Source organism: Ursus americanus, chromosome 12 (genome assembly GCF_024610735.1).
Source record: "Ursus americanus isolate L20-20 chromosome 12, mUrsAme1.1.p, whole genome shotgun sequence".
Classification (NCBI taxonomy): domain Eukaryota; kingdom Metazoa; phylum Chordata; class Mammalia; order Carnivora; family Ursidae; genus Ursus; species Ursus americanus.
Genome location: NC_142138.1, coordinates 3,922,263 through 3,942,404, shown reverse-complemented (window position 1 = coordinate 3,942,404; position 20,142 = coordinate 3,922,263). Strand labels below are relative to the sequence as shown.

The 20,142-nt window shown below is 36.6% G+C and overlaps 1 protein-coding gene and 1 non-coding gene across 2 annotated transcripts in view; one reads left to right on the top strand and one right to left on the bottom strand.

Annotated features, from left to right (window-relative positions):
* The window catches only part of ZSWIM5 (zinc finger SWIM-type containing 5), a 198,221-nt gene that overhangs the window by 43,515 nt on the left and 134,564 nt on the right, over window positions 1-20,142 (top strand). The window lies entirely within an intron of this gene.
* On the bottom strand, window positions 5,187-5,259 carry TRNAR-CCU (transfer RNA arginine (anticodon CCU)). The gene has a single exon. It is a non-coding gene; the product is annotated as a tRNA-Arg (tRNA).

Sequence of the window (20,142 nt, the reverse complement as noted above, 5' to 3'; positions counted from 1 at the left end):
GTCCTCCTTCTTAACTTTTAGAAGTCCTTCAGCAAGTTGTCATTTGTCTTTTGACTTTATGATGTTTGGGACCATACAATTGTTTCTTCATTTTTGTGTAATCAAGTTTAACAATCTTTTCTTTTATCCTTCTGGATTTTTATTATAGTTAAAAGCTTCCCCCTGTATCCGGGTTATAAAGAAACCTACCCATGTTTTCTTCTGGTACTTGTATAGTTTCATCTTCTGCATTTAGATCTCTGAGCCCTTTGAAGTTTATTCTTGTATATGGTATGAAAAGTAGATCTAATTTTCTTTCTTTTGCAGTTGTCCTAAAGTCATTTATTTAAAAGTCCATCTTTGCCCTTGTGATTTGAAATGCCGCTTTTATCATGTACTTCCAAACTGAGTCAGTTTCTGAACTTGCTGTTTTATTCCATAGGTCTTTCTGTGTACTCATGTGCCAGTATGACTTTTAAAGGTTTTACATGTTTTATATCTGGTAGTAATACCTACTTAGAGCTTTCTCTTTTCAGTGTTTTCTTACCTATTGTTTTGTGTCTTTTTTTCCATATGAATTTTAATACAACTTGTCTAGCTCCAGAAAAAGAAGTTTGTTGGTATTCATTATGTTAACTTAGGGCATACTAAAATTTTGATGCTGTTGAAACATCCTAACTAACAGGCACTTTTGATCTTTACAGAATGTTTTATGGGTTTCTTTCTTTTTTTTTTTTTTTTAAGATTTTATTTATTTATTTGGCAGAGAGAAAGAGAGTACAAACGGGAAACAGCAGAGGGAGAGGGAGAAGTAGGCTCCCCTCTGAGCAGGGAGCCCGATGCAGGGCTCGATCCCAGGCCCTGGGATCATGACCTGAGCTGAAGGCAGATGCTTAACTGACTGAGCCACCCAGGCACGGCACCCCTGTTTTATGGGTTCCTTCATACAGACTTGAACATTTCTTAAGTTTATTCTGATTATTTTGTCCTTTTTATTGTTGTTGTAAAGGACGTTTTCTCCTATATTGTCTTATTTTGTTGACTTTTTTCAAAGATCCAGGATTTTAATTTATTAATTTCATCAACTAATTTCTGTTCTCCACCTCATTAATTTCTGCTTTCACCGTTCTTATTTGCTGTGTTTTCTTTCCGTTTAATTTTGTTCTTGTAGCTTTTTGAGATGGAAATTTAATTAGTTTCATTATTTTATTTTTATTGATATAGATGCTTAATGCTATGAATTTTTTCTTTTGATCACTGCTTTAAAGGGATACCATAGATTCTGATATGTAGTGTTTTTGTTGTTATTTTTCAGAAATCCCATCATTTCTGTTTGTATTTCCCCCTTCACTCAAGAGTTATTTAATAGAAGACTTTTTTTCACTTTTAGGTCAAGGGTCTTTTTGTTTCTTTAATTTTGTTGCTTTATAATGATAGCTTGTTGTTTTAATGTTACTGCTTTCTGGAATTTACCGATGTTTTTTGATCAGTTTTTGTGAACATTCCATGTGCACTTGAGAAGAAGGTATTCTATTTTCAGAGTGCAGTGTTTTATTTATACTGATATCTATATCTGTCTTCATGAGCTCTTATTGATTATATTGTTAGATCTTTCTGTATGCATCCTTTTTTTGAGGATTTTTTTTCCTATTTTTTCATTTGCGAGCGAGCGAGAGAGAGCACAAGCACCCGGGAGGGTCTGAGTCAGAGGGACAGGGAGAAGCAGACTCCCCACTGAGCAGGGAGCCAGACATGGGGCTCAATCCCAAGACCCTGGGACCATGACCTAAAGGCAGATGCTTAACTGACTGAGCCACCCAGGCACGCGTCTATATGCATTCTTTTTTTTTTTTAAAGATTTATTTATTTCTTTATTAGACAGAGACAGCCAGCGAGAGAGGGAACACAAGCAGGGGGAGTGGGAGAGGAAGAAGCAGGCTCCTAGCGGAGGAGCCTGATGTGGGGCTCGATCCCAGAATGCCGGGATCATGCCCTGAGCCAAAGGCAGACGCTTAACGACTGCGCTACCCAGGCGCCCCTCTATATGCATTCTTATTGTTGGTCTGCTTTACCTATCTTTTATTAAGAGTGGTATGTTAAAGCATTCCACTACTAGTGGTTTCTATCAATTTCGTATTTTTTCTTCTGGTGTTTCTGCTTTATATGGGTGGATTTTGTCTTCATCTTTAATTTTGGCTTTTAACATTATAAAATATCTTACTTTGTCTTATTTAATAATTTTGGCCTGATTCTACTTCATCTTTTTTTTTTTTTTTTAAGATTTTATTATTTAACAGAGAGAGAGACAGCCAGCGAGAGAGGGAACACAAGCAGGGGGAGTGGGAGAGGAAGAAGCAGGCTCCCAGTAGAGGAGCCCGATGTGGGGCTTGATCCCAGACCTCTGGGATCACGCCCTGAGCCGAAGGCAGACAGTTAACGACTGAGCCACGCAGGCGCCCCTGATTCTACTTCATCTGAAAACAGAATTGCTTTCTTATTGTTTCCATTTCCTTATTATTTCTTTGCTCATTCCTTTTTTAAAAGTATTTCTAAATCTCTGTTTGGTGTATATCTTATATTCAGCATAAATTTAGATTTTCTTATGAGCCAATTGAAAATCTCTTTCAATAAGCAAATTAAGCTCATTTCCTTTTTAAAAAAATTTTATTTAGATTCAATTAATATATATTATTGGTTTCAGAGGTATAGGTCAGTGATTCATCAGTCTTATATAATACCCAGTGCTCATTACATCATGTCCCCCCTTCATGTCCCTCACACAGTTACCCCATTCAGCCAACCCTCTCCCCTCCAGCAACCCTCAGTTTGTTTCCTATGCTTAAGAGTCTCTTATGGTTTGTCTCCCTCTCTGATTTCATCTTGTTTTATTTTTTCCTCTCTTCTCCTATGATCCTCTGTTTTGTTTCTTAAATTCTACATATCAGCGAGAGCATATGATAATTGTCTTTCTCTGATTGGCTTATTTCGCTTAGCATAACACCCTCTAGTTCCACCCGTGTTGTTGCAAATGGCAAGATTTCATTTTTTTGATGGCTGAATTCCATTATATATATTTCCATTATATAATCCCATTCCACTATATAATAGATAATATAATATATATAATTCCATTCCATTATATAATATATAATATATATATAATTCCATTATATATATATATTCCATTATATGTATATAAATTTGGCTATTGTGGACATTGCTGCTATAACATTAGGGCGCAGATCACTACATTTGTATTTTTGGGGTAAATACTTAGTAGTGCAATTGCTGGGTCGTAGGGTAGCTCTATTTTCAACGTTTTGAGGAACCTCCATACTGTTTTCCAGAGTGGCTGCACCAGCTCGCATTCTCACCAACAGTGTAAAAAGGTTCCCCTTTCTCCACATCCTCACCAACATCTCTCGTTTCCTCAGTGGTTAAGTTTAGCTATTCTTACCCGTGTGAGGTGGTATCTCATTGTGGTTTTGATTTGTATTTTCCTTATGTCAAGTGATTTGTAACATTTTTTCATGTGTCTGTTGGTCATTTGTATGTCTTCTTTGGAGAAATGTCTATGTATGTCTTCTGCCCATTTCTTGATTGGATTATTTGTTCTTTGGGTGTTGAGTTTGATGAGTTCTTTATAAATTTTGGATACTAGCCCTTTATCTGATATGTCATTTGCAAATATCTTCTCCCATTCTGTTGGTTGTCTTTTGGTTTTGTTGACTGTTTCTTTTGCTGTGCAAAAGCTTTTTATCTTGATGAAGTCCCAATAGTTCATTTTTGCTTTTGTTTCCCTTGCCTTTGGAGACGTGTCTAGCAAGAAGTTGCTGTGGTAAAGGTCACAGAGGTTGCTGCCTGCGTTCTTTAGGATTTTGATGGATTTCTGTTTCACATTTAGGTCTTTCATCCACTTTGAGTCTGTTTTTGTGTCTGGAGTAAGGAAACGGTCCAGTTTCATTCTTCTGCATGTCGCTGTCCAATTTCCCAGCCCTGTTTGTTGAAGAGACTTTCTTTTTTCCATTGGATATTCTTTCCTGCTTTGTCAAAGATTAGTTGACCATAGAGTTGAGGGTCCATTTCTGGGTTCTCTATTCTGTTCCATTAATCTATGTGTCTGCTTTTGTGATAGTACCATACTATCTTGGTGATTACAGCTTTGTAATAGAGCTTGAAGTCTGGGATTGTGATGCTACCAGCTTTAGTTTTCTTTTTCAACATTCCTTTGGCTATCCAGGGTCTTTTCTGGTTCCATACAAATTTTAGGATTATTTGTTCCAGTTCTGTGAAAAAAGTTGATGGTATTTTGATAGGGATTGCATTGAATGTATAGATTGCTCTGAGTAGCATAGACTTTTTAACAGTATTTATTCTTCCAATCCACGAGCATAGAATATTTTTCCATTTCTCTGTGTCTTCCTCAGTTTCTTTCCTGAGTGTTCTATAGTTTTCTGAGTACACATCCTTTGCCTCTTTGGTTAGGTTTATTTCTAGGTATCTTATGGTTTTGGGTGCAGTTGTAAATGGGATTGACTCCTTGATTTCTCTTTCTTCTGTCTCATGGTTAGTGTATAGAAATGCAACTGATTTCTGTGCATTGGGTTTTATATACTGTCGCTTTGCTGAACTCCTGTTTGAGTTCTAGCAATTTTGGGGTGGAGTCCTTTGGGTTTTCCACAAAGAGTATCATGTCAGGTGCAAAAAGTGAGAATTTGACTTCTTCTTTGTTGATTCAGATGCCTTTTATTTCTTTTTGTTGTCTGATTGCTGAGGCTAGGACTTCTAGTACTATATTGAACAGCAGTGGTAATAGGGGCATCCCTGCCATGTTCCTGACCTTCGGGGAAAAGCTCTCAGTTTTTCCACATTGAAAATGATATTTGCTGAGGGCTTTTTATATATGTTAAGCCCATTTCCACTTATTGATGTGACTGACATATTTGATCTCAGTGCTGTTGTATTATTATTTATGTTTTAATTTGCTGTATTATATACTGGAAGCTTTTCTTTTTTCTATGCCTTTGTTCTCTTAAGATTTCTTTTGACATATGAAAAATCTGTTGTTTGTTATTCTAGTGGTTATCTTTAATGTTTATGCTTTTTATCATGCCTACAATAATCTTTCTTTAACTTAATCTTTTACTTTTTGGTTTGTCAGTTTTATTTTTAATATTTTTAAAGACTTTATTTTTAAATAATTTCTACACCCAACGTGGGGCTCAAACCCACAACCCTGAGATCAGGAGTCACATGCTCCACCAACTGAGCCAGCCAGGCACCCCTGTGGTTTGTCATTTTTAAATGGTATCCTTTGAATCTCACTATTACCTTTACCATAGTTAATGATCTTATTTTACTTTCTACTTTCTCTCTTTTTCTCCTTGAAGCATATAGTGTATTACATTTATATACTATTTTGTCCTAACTTTTAAAAATATAAAAGCTTTTACTTATTTTTGTTGAGATGAAATTCATACAACACAATCATTTTAAAAGTATACAACTTACTGGCATTTGATGCATTCACAGAGTTGTGCACTACTACCTTTCTGATATTTTGATACTTTTTCATCACTCCAGGAGAACACCCTGTATTTATTAAATTGTCATTCTTATCCTCTGGAAACCTGTAACCTGCTTTGTGTCTCTAGGGATTTGCCTGTTCTGGGTATTTCATGTAAATGAATCATCTCATATGTGACCTTTTGTGTCTGGCTTCTTTCTCTTAATGTTTTCAAGTTTATCCAAGTTGTAGGATCGTACTTTTTTATTTTATAATTGAATAATATTCTGTTGTATGGACATACCACAATTTGTTTATCCATTCATCAGTTGATGGATATTGGATTGTTTCTACCTTTTGGCTGTTATGAATAACACTGCTATAAACATTTGTGTACAAGTTTCTGGGTGGTCATATGTTTTTATTTTTCTTGGGTATATACCTAGAAATGTAGTTGCTGGGTCATATGGTAATTTTGTGTTCAACTTTTTAAGGAACTGCCAAATTGTTTTCTATACTGGCTGTACCATTTTACATTCCAACCAGCAATGTAAAAGGGTTTCTCCTTCTTTACATTGTTGTCAACACGTTATTTTCTGTTGTTTTGATTATGGCCATTACAGGGGGTGTGAACATTGTGGTTTTGATTTACATTTTCTTAATGATCAGTGATGTTAAATATCTTTTAATGAGGGACGCCTAGGTGGCACAGTCGGTTAAGTAGTCCAACTCTTGGTTTCAGCTCGGGAGTGGGATTGAGCCCTGCATTGGGGTCTGCACTCAGTGTGGAGTCTGCTTTGGACTCTTTCTCCCTCTCCCTCTGCCGCTCCCCCCCCCCCCCCGCTAGGTCGTGTGCTCTCTCTCTCTCTGGAATAAAGAAAGAAATCTTTAAAAAAACCCAAATATTTTTTTAAGATTGTATTTATTTATTTGACAGAGAGATAGAGAGAGCCAGAGAGCACAAGTGTGGAGAATGGCAGAGGGAAAGGGAGAAGCAGTCTCCCTGCTGAGCAGGGAGCCCACCTCAGGGCTTCACCTGAGCCCCGAAGGCAGACACTTAACTGACTGAGCCACCCAGGTGCCCCAACCCAAATATTTTTCAAAGAGTTTTTTTATAGCAGCTTTTTTATGGTAGTCTAAAAGTTATTATATCATTAATTTGTGTTTTTACATGATTTTAAGGGGGGAATGGACAAAATATTGTTTTGTAAAAAATGTAATAAACTTGAAATAGATTTATTACAAAGATACATGTCATTTTTCAATATGAACAGATACTTGTGTTCTGTACTTCTATGTGGGTGTCTTGGGTGATGTGCGTGTTATAGATAAATGAAAGCAAGATTTAATTCAGGTAATACTGTTAATGTATGTTCTTTCACCTTACATCTTTGATTTAACTTGGTTACCTTAATGAATTTTGTTAGAAAGGTCTTAAAAGGCTTATATATTTAGTCTTTTACTTATGTAGATAATGCTATATAATGTGTACCAATATGTAACATTACTTTCACCTGTAAATCATAAATTTAACAGTGTGGTATAGGGTTTATGTATACCTTATGTTGGCATAGTCACCCTATAAAGATCTAAGCTAAATTGTATATTCAGTTGATGACATTTATCATTGAGTCTGATAAAGTAGTATTATCTTTCAGTTAGTACTTGCAGATTATGGTGTTTTTAACAATTAGGTATTTTGAAGAGTTTGTTTTCTTTGTCACTCTCCTAAGCAGCTTTGATCGTGTGGTATGTTGATACAGATTGACAGGAGAAAAAGTAATATATTATAGAACAAGTACTGTAAGTATTACAAGAAAAAGTATCTATTTGGTGTATCATAAAAGGGTTCAGTGTCTACCTTTAAGAAAGGAGGGGCCACTGAACATTAGCTGTCCAAGGGAGGCTATCACTGTATATAGCTTTGTCTGCTCCTGTTAGAGAAACTTCATATGCTCTAGAATATGCAGTTAGCAAAGCTTTGGATCTCACAAAAGCCTGAATACATCTTTGATTGGTTATATATTAAAGGAAATAGCCCACAGCATGGTGCCAGACAAGTGTAGAGCCCAACCAATTTGATCCTTAAGCAGGGAGAAGAATTCTATTCATCATTAAGAGGTTGGATTGTAAAATGTTGTAATTATTTTGGCCTAAATTGGTTTAAAGCTTTTTTTTTTTTCAATAAAACTTCTCTTCAAATTGCAAGGCAAGAAGACAGTTTTCATTTTGACGACCTTTCCTGCATTGTGTTTTTCTTCAAGTCCTCCCACCCTACCCTGTGGCCTACTCTGTTTACTGTTCAAAGCTGAATCATAATGTGCATCTGGAGGGATCCTGAATCATGTGACTGACTGAAGTGTCTCTTGTCATTTATTAACATTCTTTGAATATCTAATTTTGACATAGTATTTGGTTATATTATGAAGAAACTTGCTCCTGCTCTTGACTGTTTTAGAGGCGGGTGCATATGTAAAATTATTTTTTCTCTTTTTTTGTTTATATACAGTTTTTTGTTTTGTTTTTGTTTTTAAATTACAAAATGGAACAAAGAGTGACAGCCACATTAGGCCTTGACAGAGATCTTTTTACTTGAAGGACTACTCCTATAATGAATGATTTTTATTCAAGTGAATATTCATATATTTCTCTGACTCTAATTTGTATGAAATGACAGCCTGCAGACCATTTTGTTTGATTACAGTCCCTTCACCTTCATTATCTTTTATGTCTATTTAAACTCTGGACTTGCCATATCCATCTTGACCCTCCCCCACATCTCTCTGTTTGTATTTTCTTTCATTGCAATTTTCCTCTTTTCTCTTCTGTGGGCATTCACAGATTGTTTTTGGAGTTCATTAAAAAGGGAGTGTGTTGTCTGGGTAGAAAATTACATTTGCATGCCTGAGAGAGGCCTAAGGGTTTTTGTGGGGTTTGGCAAGGGTCCTGGCTCCCCCCCCCCCCCCTTTTGGGAGGGAGGAATGAGAAAGGGGTAATAATAAGAAGGGATTTTTGGAAAGGAGAAAAGTAAGAGTTGTTGAGGTGATTTCTTCTGTCCCCATTTTTTCTTTCCATATTATATACATCTAAATGATTTTCTTTTCTTTTTTTCTGCATGTATAAACCACTTGACTAACAATAGAACAGATTAGAGGCCTTTCTTAGAACTATTTTGAATGCACGTAGAGTTCTGCAAAGCAGGGACCTTTCCTATGACGGTAATTGTACATTTACTAGTGAAGCTGGCAAATTGCTACATATATATATATTTTCCCCTTTTCTTTGTAGTAATTGGAGTGGGGTTTATATAGGAAAATTATTTCTTCAATATGAGATTTCATGTAAACTGGTATCTACATAGAGAGTTTAGCCATGTTTTGAATTAAGATTTCTCACAGAATTTAGGTTTTTAGGTATGTTTCTTTCTGAAGTTGATAATGTTCATCTTTTTTTTATTAAAGATAATAAAACCTTTATTAATAAAAAAAGATGAAATCGTCTTATCCAAAACTTTTTATTTATGCCCAAGGACTCTATATTACAGCAATGAAAACTCAGAAAAATTCAGCTAGGTTTATAGTTAATACCAGAAATTGGGTGGTATAGGACCAAGGATGATCATGTGGGTCAGGAGTGGACAGGGAAATCAGCGAATTAATTGTGCTGTATCAGATATTCATTGGAAAGTAGGTTGATTTATAATAGATCTGGTTAATAGAGTTAAATCCTTTTTTTTAAGTCTGACTGACTTATTACATACTTTATCCATTTAGCAAATATTTTTAATTGAATACTGACTGTTCCTTATACTCCCCTAGCTGTCAGGACTGCAGAGATAAGTAAGACATAATAGCTGTCCTTAGGGAGCTTATGGTCCGTATGAGTATGTATATTTGCAGTTGTGTGTATATAATATCCATGAAGTCTGGAAACATTGATATTTTTATATATATTTAAAGTCAAAGAAGTCCTTGATGACAGGTATATTTGCCTGTGTTTCCAGACTTTTGGGTTACCATATGGGGTTTGCATTGTGTGGGAACAAAGTTAATAGTGTAAGTGCTTAGAAAAGTTGTATGTAAAATAATTTGGACTGCATCATCAAACTTCATTCTCTATTGGATAGTCCCATTATCAGATAAACATAGTTTTATTTCTTGCCGTTTAAAAAAAATCTTTTTTATAACTCTGTTAACTTCTGTTAGCTATTGTTTCTATTTCTTTATTATCTGTAGCAAAACTTTAAGAGGTTTCTATACTTGTTAACTCCCAATTTCTCTCTTATTTTCTCTTAAACCCATTTCAGCCAGTTCCCAGTCTGTCCTCATCAAAGTCACCAATGACCTCTACATTGCTAATTGTCATTTCTTTTTCTAACTTGACTATCAGTAGTACTGATAGCTGCTATCAGTAGTAGTATTTGATCACTCTCTGATCCTTGATTTATTTTCTTCACAAGGTTTCCAGGATACGACGTTCTTAAGTTTTTCTCTTACCTCCTTGGGCACCTACTTCTCAGTCTCTTTTAGTTGTTCTTCCTCTTCTCTTTTTCCCCTTAACTTAAAAATTTTTTAGAAAATATCACAGTAAAAAAGTTGACTGAAAATAAACATTATTTTCAATGTTTTATTCTATAGTTGCCATATGATATTATATTATTAGTTTCAGGTGTACAACATAGTTATTTGACAATTACAGTTGATCTTTCAACAACCTGAGTGTTGTTCTAAATATTTTGCATTTTACATTTAGTCTGTAATCCATTTTGAATTATTTTTTGTACAAAAGGTGAAGTTTAGGTCAATATTCTTTTTTTTTTCTTTCAGTTAGATGTTCAGTGTCCAACCCTATATAAGAATAAGACTATTCTTATTTCATTGAATTGCTTTTGCATCTTTGTCAAAAATCAGTTGGCTGGGGGCACCTGGGTGGCACAGCGGTTAAGTGTCTGCCTTCGGCTCAGGGCGTGGTCCCAGCATTATGGGATCGAGCCCCACATCAGGCTCCTCCGCTATGAGCCTGCTTCTTCCTCTCCCACTCCCCCTGCTTGTGTTCCCTCTCTCGCTGGCTGTCTCTATCTCTGTCGATTGAATAAATCAATAAAATCCTTAAAAAAAAAATCAGTTGGCTGTATTTGTGTGGATCTATTTCTAGATTCTCTGTTCTGTTTCATTGATTTATGTGTTTATCCCATTACCACACTGTCTTGATTACTGTATTTATAGTAAGTCTTTTTTTTTTAAGATTTTATTTATTTGTTTATTTGAGAGAGAGAGAAGGAGCGGGAGCATGAGCAGGAGGGAGGAGCAGAGGGAGAGGGAGAAGCAGACTCCCTGCTGAGCAGGGAGCCTGATGTGGGACTCGATCCCAAGACCCTGGGATCATGACCTGAGCCAAAGGCAGACGCTTAACCAACTGAGCCACCCAGGCGCCCCATTTATAGTAAGTCTTCAGATCAGTTAGTGTGATTCTTCTAACCAATTATCTTTCAGAATTATTTTAGCTGTTCCAGTTCCTTTTAGAATTGGCTTGTCTAAATTTAAAAAATTTTTGAATTTGATTGGTATTATATTAAACCTATATATCAATTTTGGGAAAATTGAAATCTTTACTATGTTGAGTTTTTAATCTGTGAACAGCAGTAGGTATCTCTATTTAGGTCTTCCTGGGTTTCTTTCATCACTCATTTGTAGTTTTCAGCATATAGATCCTGTATATGTTTTGTTAGACTCATAATTACATATTTTACTTTTTTTGAAGTTTTTATAATTGGTTATTTCTTAAAATTTCAGTTTCCATTTATACATTGCTAGTATAAGGAAATACTGAATTTTATATGTTGACCTGTAACCAGCTCCTTGCTAAATGCACTTATTAGTTCTAGGAATTTTTTTGTTATTTCCTTGGGACTTTCTATGTAGACAGTCATGAATTTTTGAAAAGTGATAATTGTATTTCTTCCTTTTCAAACTGTAGGCTTTATATCACTTTTTCTTGCCATGTGGCACCAGCTAAGATTTCCAGTATGATACTGAATGGGAGTGGTGGAAGTATATATTCTTGCATTATTCTGGGTCTTAAAAGGAAGGCATTGAATCTTTGATCAGTTCGAATGTGTTGGCTGGAGAGTTTTTGTAGATAATACCCTTTATCAGGTTGAGGAACTTTCCTTCTATTCCTAGTTTGCTAAGAGTTTTTTTTTTTTTTTAACTTTCTTTCCCATTTTTAAAAAAGATTTTATTTATTTATTTGTCAGAGAGCATAAGTAGGGGCAGTGGCAGGCAGAGGGAGAGGCAGGCTCCACACTGAGCAAGGAGCCTGAGTAGGACTCAATCCCAGGACCCTGGGATGATGACTTGAGCTGAAGGCAGACTCTTAACCAACTGAGCCACCCAGGCATCCCAAGAGTTTTTTAAAATTTATTTTTTATCATGAATGGGTGTTATGTTTTGTCGAAATGCTTTTTTTAAAAAATATTTTATTTATTTATTTGACACAGAGACAGCCAGTGAGAGAGACAGCCAGTGAGAGAGAGACAAGCAGGGGGAGTGGGAGAGGAAGAAGCAGGCTCCCAGCAGAGGAGCCTGATGTGGGGCTCGATCCCAGAACACCGGTATCGTGCCCTGAGCCGAAGGCAGATGCCCAACAACTGAGCCACCCAGGCGCCCCTGAAATGCTTTTTTCTGTATCTGTTCGTAAGATCATATTTTTTAATGTATATTGTTAATATGGTGGATTATGTAGGTTGATTTTCAAATATTGAGCTAACCTTACATTTACAGGATAAAGCCACCTTTGTTGTGGTGTGTTATTCTAGATTCAATATGCAGATATTTTGATGAGAATTCTTGTGTCTATGATCATGAGGGATATTGGTCTGTTGTTTTCTTCTCAACTTCTTTCTCTTCTCCTTCCTTCTTTACTTTATCTGATTTTGTCTGGTTTTAGTACCAGGGAAGTGCTGGTCTCATAACATGAGCTTGAAACTGTTTCTTTTACTTCTATTTTCTGGAAGAAATCATATAAAACTGGTGTTATTTCTTCTTTAAATATTTGGAAGAATTTGCCTGTGAAACCATCTGTTCTTGGGAGATTTATTTTTCAGAAGGAATTTACTTACTTATTTATTTATTTATTTATTTATTTATTCATTCATTCATTCATTCATTCATTCTTTAGAGATAGGGAGGGGGACAGAGGGAGCAAGAGAGAGAGAGAGAATCCTAAGTAGTCTCCATGCCCAGTGCAGAGCCCATCTTGGGGCTTGTTCTCACGACCCTGAGATCATGACTTGAGCCGAAATCAAGAGTCAGATGCTTAACTGACTGAGCCACTCAGGCGCCCCCGGAAGAATTTTAACTAGACATTTAATTTCTTTAATAAATATAGAACTATTCAAGTTACCTGTTTAATCTCTGGTGAGTTTTGGTAGTTCTGAGTTTTTGAGAGATTCATTCATTTAATCCAGTTTGTTGGATTTGTGTATGTAGAATTATCCATAATCATTCTTCATAATCCTTCTAATGTCTACATGGTCTGTAGCGACATTACCGCTTTCATTCCTAAAATTGGTAATTTGTGTCTTCTCTTTTTTTCTTTGTCAGTCTTGGTAGAGGTTTATCTTTTTTATTTATCTTCCAGAGAGCCAGCTTTTGGCCTCAATGATTTTTCTCTATTGTTTTTCTGTTTTCAAACTCTTCAAAAGTTTGGAGATTTTCCCATTATCTTTTTTTTTTCATTTTTAGTTGAAGTATAGTTGCCATATAATATTATATTATTAGTTTCAGGTATATAACATAGTGATTTGACAATTACCATTGATCTTTCAACAGCCTGAGGGTTAGGGGTGCCAACCTCTGCACGTCAAAAATCCACTTACAACTTTTGACTTTTCTAAAGCTTAGCTACTAATAGCCTACTGTTGACTGCAGGCCTTACTGATAATATAAATAGCTGATTAACATTTATTTTGTATATGTATTATATTCTGTATTCTTACAATAAAGTAAGCTAGAGAAGAAATGTTATTAAGGAAATTATAAGGAAAATACATTTACAGTACTGTACTATATTTATTGGTACTGTAAGCTTACATCATCTTTTCACAAATGAATTGTCTGTCAGTACCTACATCAGTATTGTCTTATATGATACAAAACACCATAGATATTGTATGTATTACTCACACAAGACATCAAAAATGAAAAAGGTAATGTGAAAAAGAAATTCATATTTATTTACAAGTAAAACAATTCATGGTTGATAACAAAGAAACAGCATATAATTGGTTTTTATAGTAGCCTAGTATAATCAACATGATTGCTTCATGGTAGCCTATATACTAATGAATGAGTTGTTATAAAGTTTTTATGGCATACAATACAACAGTCATATTCGTAGTACAGTATTGGAAACATTGTTACATTTTTTAAAAACCACTTACCTGTGATGATAGTGATACAGTTTCCCCAATTTGGGTGTGGTGGGGGAGAGATGTTTATACTGTATGTTAATCTTTTTTTTTTCTTTAAAGATTTTATTTATTTGACAGAGGGAGTCACAGCGAGAGAGGGAACACAAACAGGGGGAGTGGGAGAGGGAGAAGCAGGCTTCCCGCTGAGCAGGGAGCCCGATGCGGGGCTCGATCCCAGGACCCTGCGGTCATGACCTGAGCCGAAGGCAGATGCTTAATGACTGAGCCACCCAGGTGCCCTGTATGTTAATCTTGAAAGCAAAGTTTTAAAACAGTAAGAAAACTAACACATTATTAATTTTTTATTAAATATCACTTGCCTTATGCTTGTATAAGGATAGGCGATTTCTACAAGTCTTGCACATGATGTTTGTTCTGCATGATGAATACTTAGGCACTGCTGCTGCTGGCATGAAACCGTCTCATACAGTTCTTTCTGTACAGTTATTACACAAAGATGCACACATACACAAAAGATAAGTTTATTAATTGTGCAGCATGGTGATTGTTTATTCGTTAACTGGAATAATGGACCATCATAAAGGCCTTTATTTTCATCTTCATGTTGAGTAGGCTGCGGTGAAAGAAGAGGAAGGGTTGGTCTTTCTGTCTCGGGGGTGGCAGAGGCGGAACAGGTGAGGAGGTGGGGGGGGCAGGAGAGGCAGGCACACTTGGTATAACTTCATAGAGATACATCATAATTTCTATCTGACTTTTTTGCTTTTTCATTTTTCTAAAAATGTTTCTATATAGTCCCAGTCCTTTTTCCACCATTTGCTTTGTTTCAGTGCTCGTATCATACAAGGGTCCATGATATAAATGAAGTTAAATCTGGCCCTTCAGCCAGATTGTCTAACTTCAGTTTGTTTTCTGGAACTCCTTTTCTATAGCTTCTTCCTCATTGTCTGGCACCAGTTCAGTAGCACTTATGTTCATTAAGTCGTCTTTTGTTAATTCCTCTCGTGTGGTGTCACATAGCTCTTGAATTTCTCCAAGAAACATATCTTGAAACCCTTCACCCCCTTCCCCCCCCCTTTTTTTTTGCTATATCCATAATTTCCTTGATTGGCCCTGTTGTAAATCCTGTGAAGTCATGCGCAAGATCTGGATGTAGTTTCTTCAGCAGGAATTTATTGTTTTGGGCTTGATGCCTTTCATGGCTTTTTCTATAACAATGGCATTTTCAGTGGTGTAATCCTTCCAAACTTTCATGATTCTCTTTCTATTGGGGTCCTCTTCCTTCGTGTTGACAATCTTTTCCATAGGGTACTGTGCATAATGAGTCGTATCCTTATGACCCCTGATCTAGAGGCTGTATTAGAGATGTTGTGTTTGCGGACAAGTAGACTACTTTGATGTCTTTGGTGTTGAACTCATGGGGTTTTGGCTGACCAGGGGCATTGTCCAATATCAGAAGAACTTTAAAAGGCAGTCCCCTTACTAGTAAGGTACTTCTTTTTTTTTTTTTTTAAAGATTTTATTTATTTATTCGACAGAGATAGAGACAGCCAGCCAGAGATAGAGACAGACAGAGAGAGGGAACACAAGCAGGGGGAGTGGGAGAGGAAGAAGCAGGCTCATAGCGGAAGAGCCTGATGTGGGGCTCGATCCCATAACGCAGGGATCACGCCCTGAGCTGAAGGCAGACGCTTAACCGCTGTGCCACCCAGGCGCCCCCTAGTAAGGTACTTCTTGACCTCAGGGACAAAGCATTGATGGAACCAATTCAGAAAAAGGGTTCTTGTTTTCCAGCCTTCTTGTTGAATAACCAAAAGACTGGCAGCTGGTGTTTATCTTTTTCCTTCAAGGCTCAGGGGTTAGCAACTGTATAGATAAGAGCAGTCCTGATCATAAACCTGACTGCATTTGTGCAAAACAGTAGAGTTAGCGCATCTCTTCCTGCCTTAAATCCTGGTGCTTGCTACTCTTTCTAACTTATAAATATCCTTTGTGGCATTTTTTTCCCCCAGAAAAAATTTGTCTGCATTAAAAACCTGTTCAGACAGATATCTTTTCTCCTCTGTGATTATTTTAATGGTGTCTGGGAACTTGTCTGCTGCTTCTGTTATCTTGACATTTTTTAGGCAAAATCTCTTTCTAAAACCAAACCATCCTTTGCTGACATGAAATTCTCCAGGTTTAGATCCTTCACCTTCCTTTTACTTTAAGTTGTCCTATAACGACTTCACTTTCCTGGAATCATATTAGAGACTATAGGTATGCCTTTCTTATAGTAGTCCTGTACTCACATAAAAGCTGCATTTTCAATATGAGATAAAAAGATATTTTGCAAAAAGTGCAATGTTTTCATACCTGCTGCTATAGCTGCAGCAACAGCTTCATGAACTTCCTTTTCTTTCTTCCTTTTTTTTTTCTTTTTACCTTGGTCCTTACACTGGATTCATTTATTTTGAAGTGACAGGCAACCGTAGCTGCTGATCTCAGTCTATATATGTATCAAGCAATTCAACTTTTTCTTAAAATGTCATGATTTTTCTCTGCTTCTTGGTAGCACTTCCAGCATCAGTAGTGGCACTTTGTGTGAGTCCCATGGTGTTAACTCAAGTTTTATGATATTGCACTACATACAGTGAAAAATATGTGAGAACCACAAGAGATCACTTTTTACTGCAATACATGCAATTTACTAGAGAAACAAACTGCTCGCACCGAGATGATTAGTGTCACATGGTGTTTTAAGTAGATGCTTGCAACACTTGAGCTCACCGCAAGAGCAACAGGAGGTAGCTATGAAATTATTACAGTTGCACATATGAACTACAGTTAATTTTATGCAGTTATGATGTAATATGATATCTTTACATTTGCTTGCATTTCTCTAGACTGCAAATGGCACCATGTATAGTCTGTAAGTGTGTGCTTAAGTTTTGATGAACTTTAAGTTTTTTCCTTTTTTAAAGATTTTCATTTATTTATTTGAGAGAGAGAGAGAAAGAGCACAGGTATGGGGAGGAGGGGCGGAGGGAGAGGGAGAAGCAGACTCCCTGCTGAGCAGGGAGCCCAACACAGGGCTTGATCCCAGGACCCCGAGATCATGACCTGAGCCGAAGGCAGACACTTATTAACTGACTGACTGAGCCACCAAGGTGCCCCAGCTTTGATGATTCTTAGCACCACTGCTTATTGCCACTTATAGCTGCTGCTGCCTTCAGGACTGCCACTATAGGATTTCCTGGGGGTTTGGGTATGAGAGAATGGAGAAAAGAAAGAAAAAATGGGGGATTTTTCACACTCTTTGACTATTAGGAGTTCTCTTTCCTGCTCTGAGCCAGGAAAAGGGCTTCTCTTGGAGCTGTCTCTAGGTCAACCCCAGTTTTCACTGCTAGATTTTTTTTTGATGTGTTAAATTCAGGCTTTAGGATACTAGAGGGGGGAAAAAAACCCAGATATGTTGGAATTTGGGTCTTCGCCAGTCCACCTGCTAATAATGACTCTTCAGAGTCCTCAAATACTACTACTCCATGCATTCTGCCCAGGTTTTGTAGTTGCATTCAATAGGAGTGATAGAGTGAAGTGTGCTTACTCTATCTTGTCCAGCTCCAGAATCCCTATCATTTTGTTTTAACCTGTTTATGTCTATTTTTAGTGGGTTTCTTGAAGGTAGCATATGGTTAGGTCTTACTTTCTTATCCAACCTGATAATCTTTGCCTTTTTTAGTAGGATATTTAGACCATTTATTGAAGATTATTGATACAGTTGTGATCAAATCTACCAAGTACTATTTGTTTTCTATTTGTCCCATTTGTATTTTGTTCTCTTTCTCTTATTTTTCAGCCTTCTTTTTGGATTAAATATCTTTTATGTTTCCATTTTATCTCCTTTTTTGATTTATTAGATATAATTCCTTGTGTGCCTGTTTGAGGGTGTATAGTATACACCAGAGACCAGCAGACTTTTTCTATAAAGTTCCATATAGTAAATATTTTAGATTTGGTGCACTTTACTATCTTTGTCATAACTATTTGACTCTGCCATTGTTGTACAAAAGCAGCCAGACACAATATGTAAATAAATGACTCAGGCTGTGTTCCAGTAAAACTTTATTTTTTTGAAAAGATTTTATGTATTTATCAGAGAGAGAGAGAGCACAAGCAGGGGGAGGGGCAGGCAGAGCAGGCAAGGGAGAAGCAGGCTCCCAACTGAGCAAGGAGTCTGATGCAGGATTCGATCCCAGGACCCTGGAATCATGACCTGAGCCGAAGGCAGACACTTAACTGACTGAGCTACCCAGGCGTCCCTCCAATAAAACTTTATTTGCAGAAAATTGAAAATTATAGTTTGCTAACCTCTGGTCATATTGTTAATTTAACACAATCTACTTTCAAGTGATATTATGCTACTTCACTTATAGTATTATAACCTTTCCACAATACACATTTCTCGGGCGCCTGGGTGGCTCAGTCTGTTAAACTTATGCCTTTGGCTCAGATCAAACCCTGTGTCCTTAGGCTTCCCATCTGGCGGGGAGCCTGCTTCTCCCTCTCCTTCTGCCCCTCCCCCCCGCTTGTGCTCTCTCTCTGTCTCTCAAATAAATAAATTAAATCTTTAAAAGAAATATACTTCCATTTCTTCCCTACCAGCCTTTGCACTATTGTTTTCTTACATTTTACATATATACATTTTATAGAATATGTATAAATAATATTGTTACTGTTTTTACTTTGAACAGTCAATTATATTTTCTGGGATCATGGGATCTGTAGGACCATGACCTGAGCCAAAGGCAGATGCTTAACTGAGCCCCCCAGGTGCCGCTATTTTCAGGAGATTTAAATGAAAAATGAAATCTTTTAAATTTATCTACATTGTTACAGTTTCCAGTGCACTTTGGTTTTTTTTGTGTGTAAATGCAGATTTCCATCTGCTATAATTTTCCTTCTGCCTGAAGGACTTCATTTAAAATTTCTGCTGCTGCTGAATTCTTTCAGCTTTTTTAAGGCTATGAAAGTATTTCACTTTTATTCATTTTTTAAAGATTTTATTTTATCTTTAGAGAGAGAATGCATGAGTGGGGAGAGGGAGAGGGAGAAAGGAGAGAATCCCAAGCAGGCTCCATGCTCTCAGTGCAGAGCCTGACTGGGGACTTGATCCCATAACCCTGAGATGATGACCTGAGCCAAAATTAAGAATTGGATGCTCAACGAACTGAGCCACCCAGGTGCCCCTCGCTTTTATTTTTGAAAGATATTTTTGGTTATAGAATCCAAGTTGACTGCCCCCCCCCCCTTTCAGTACTCTAAAGATGTTTCTCCATTCTCTTCTGGCATGCATTGCTTCTGTCAAGAAAGCTGCTGACATTTTAATCTTTATTCTTCTGTATATAATATTTCTTTATTTCTTTGGCTCTTGTTAAGATTCTCTCAGTAAAAATAACAGCTTTATTGAGATATAATTCCCATAAAATTCACCTTTTTAAAGTGTATATTTTAGTGGGTTTTAGTTTATTCACAAAGATGTACAACCATCACCACTAATTTCAGAATTTTGTCACTCAAAAATAAAAGCTGGTGCCTATTAGCAGTTACTCTCAATACTCCCCTCCTGGCAACCACTAATCTAATTTCTGTCTCAATGAATTTGTCTTCTCTAGACATGTGATGTTTACAGAGTGATACAATATGTGTAGTCGTTTGTGATGAACTTCTTTTACTTGGCACAATGTTTTCAAGGTTCATTGATGTTATATCAGTACTTTATTCCTTTTTTGTACCAAATAATATTCTATTGTATGAATAGATCACATTTGTTTATTCACTCATCAATTGATGGACATTTAGCTTGTAACCATTTCTTGGCTCTTATGAATGATAATGCTATGAACACTTGTACATAAATTTTCATGTGGACATGTGTTTTCGTTTCTCTTGGGTAGATACCGAGGAGTAGAATTGCGGGGTGAATATGGTAACTCTGTGATTAACATTTTCAGAAGCTGCCTGTTTTTAGAAGTGACTACAGCATTTTACATTTCCATCAGCATTGTATGAAGTTCCAATTTCTCCGTATCCTTGTCAATTCTCATTATTGGCTGTCTTTAAATATTAGTCATCCTAGAAAAAAATTAGTCATCCTAGTGGGTGTGAAGTGGTCTCTTACTGTGATTTTTTATTTGCATTTTAACAATGTCGATGTTGAGCATCTTCCCATGTGCTTATTTCTCCA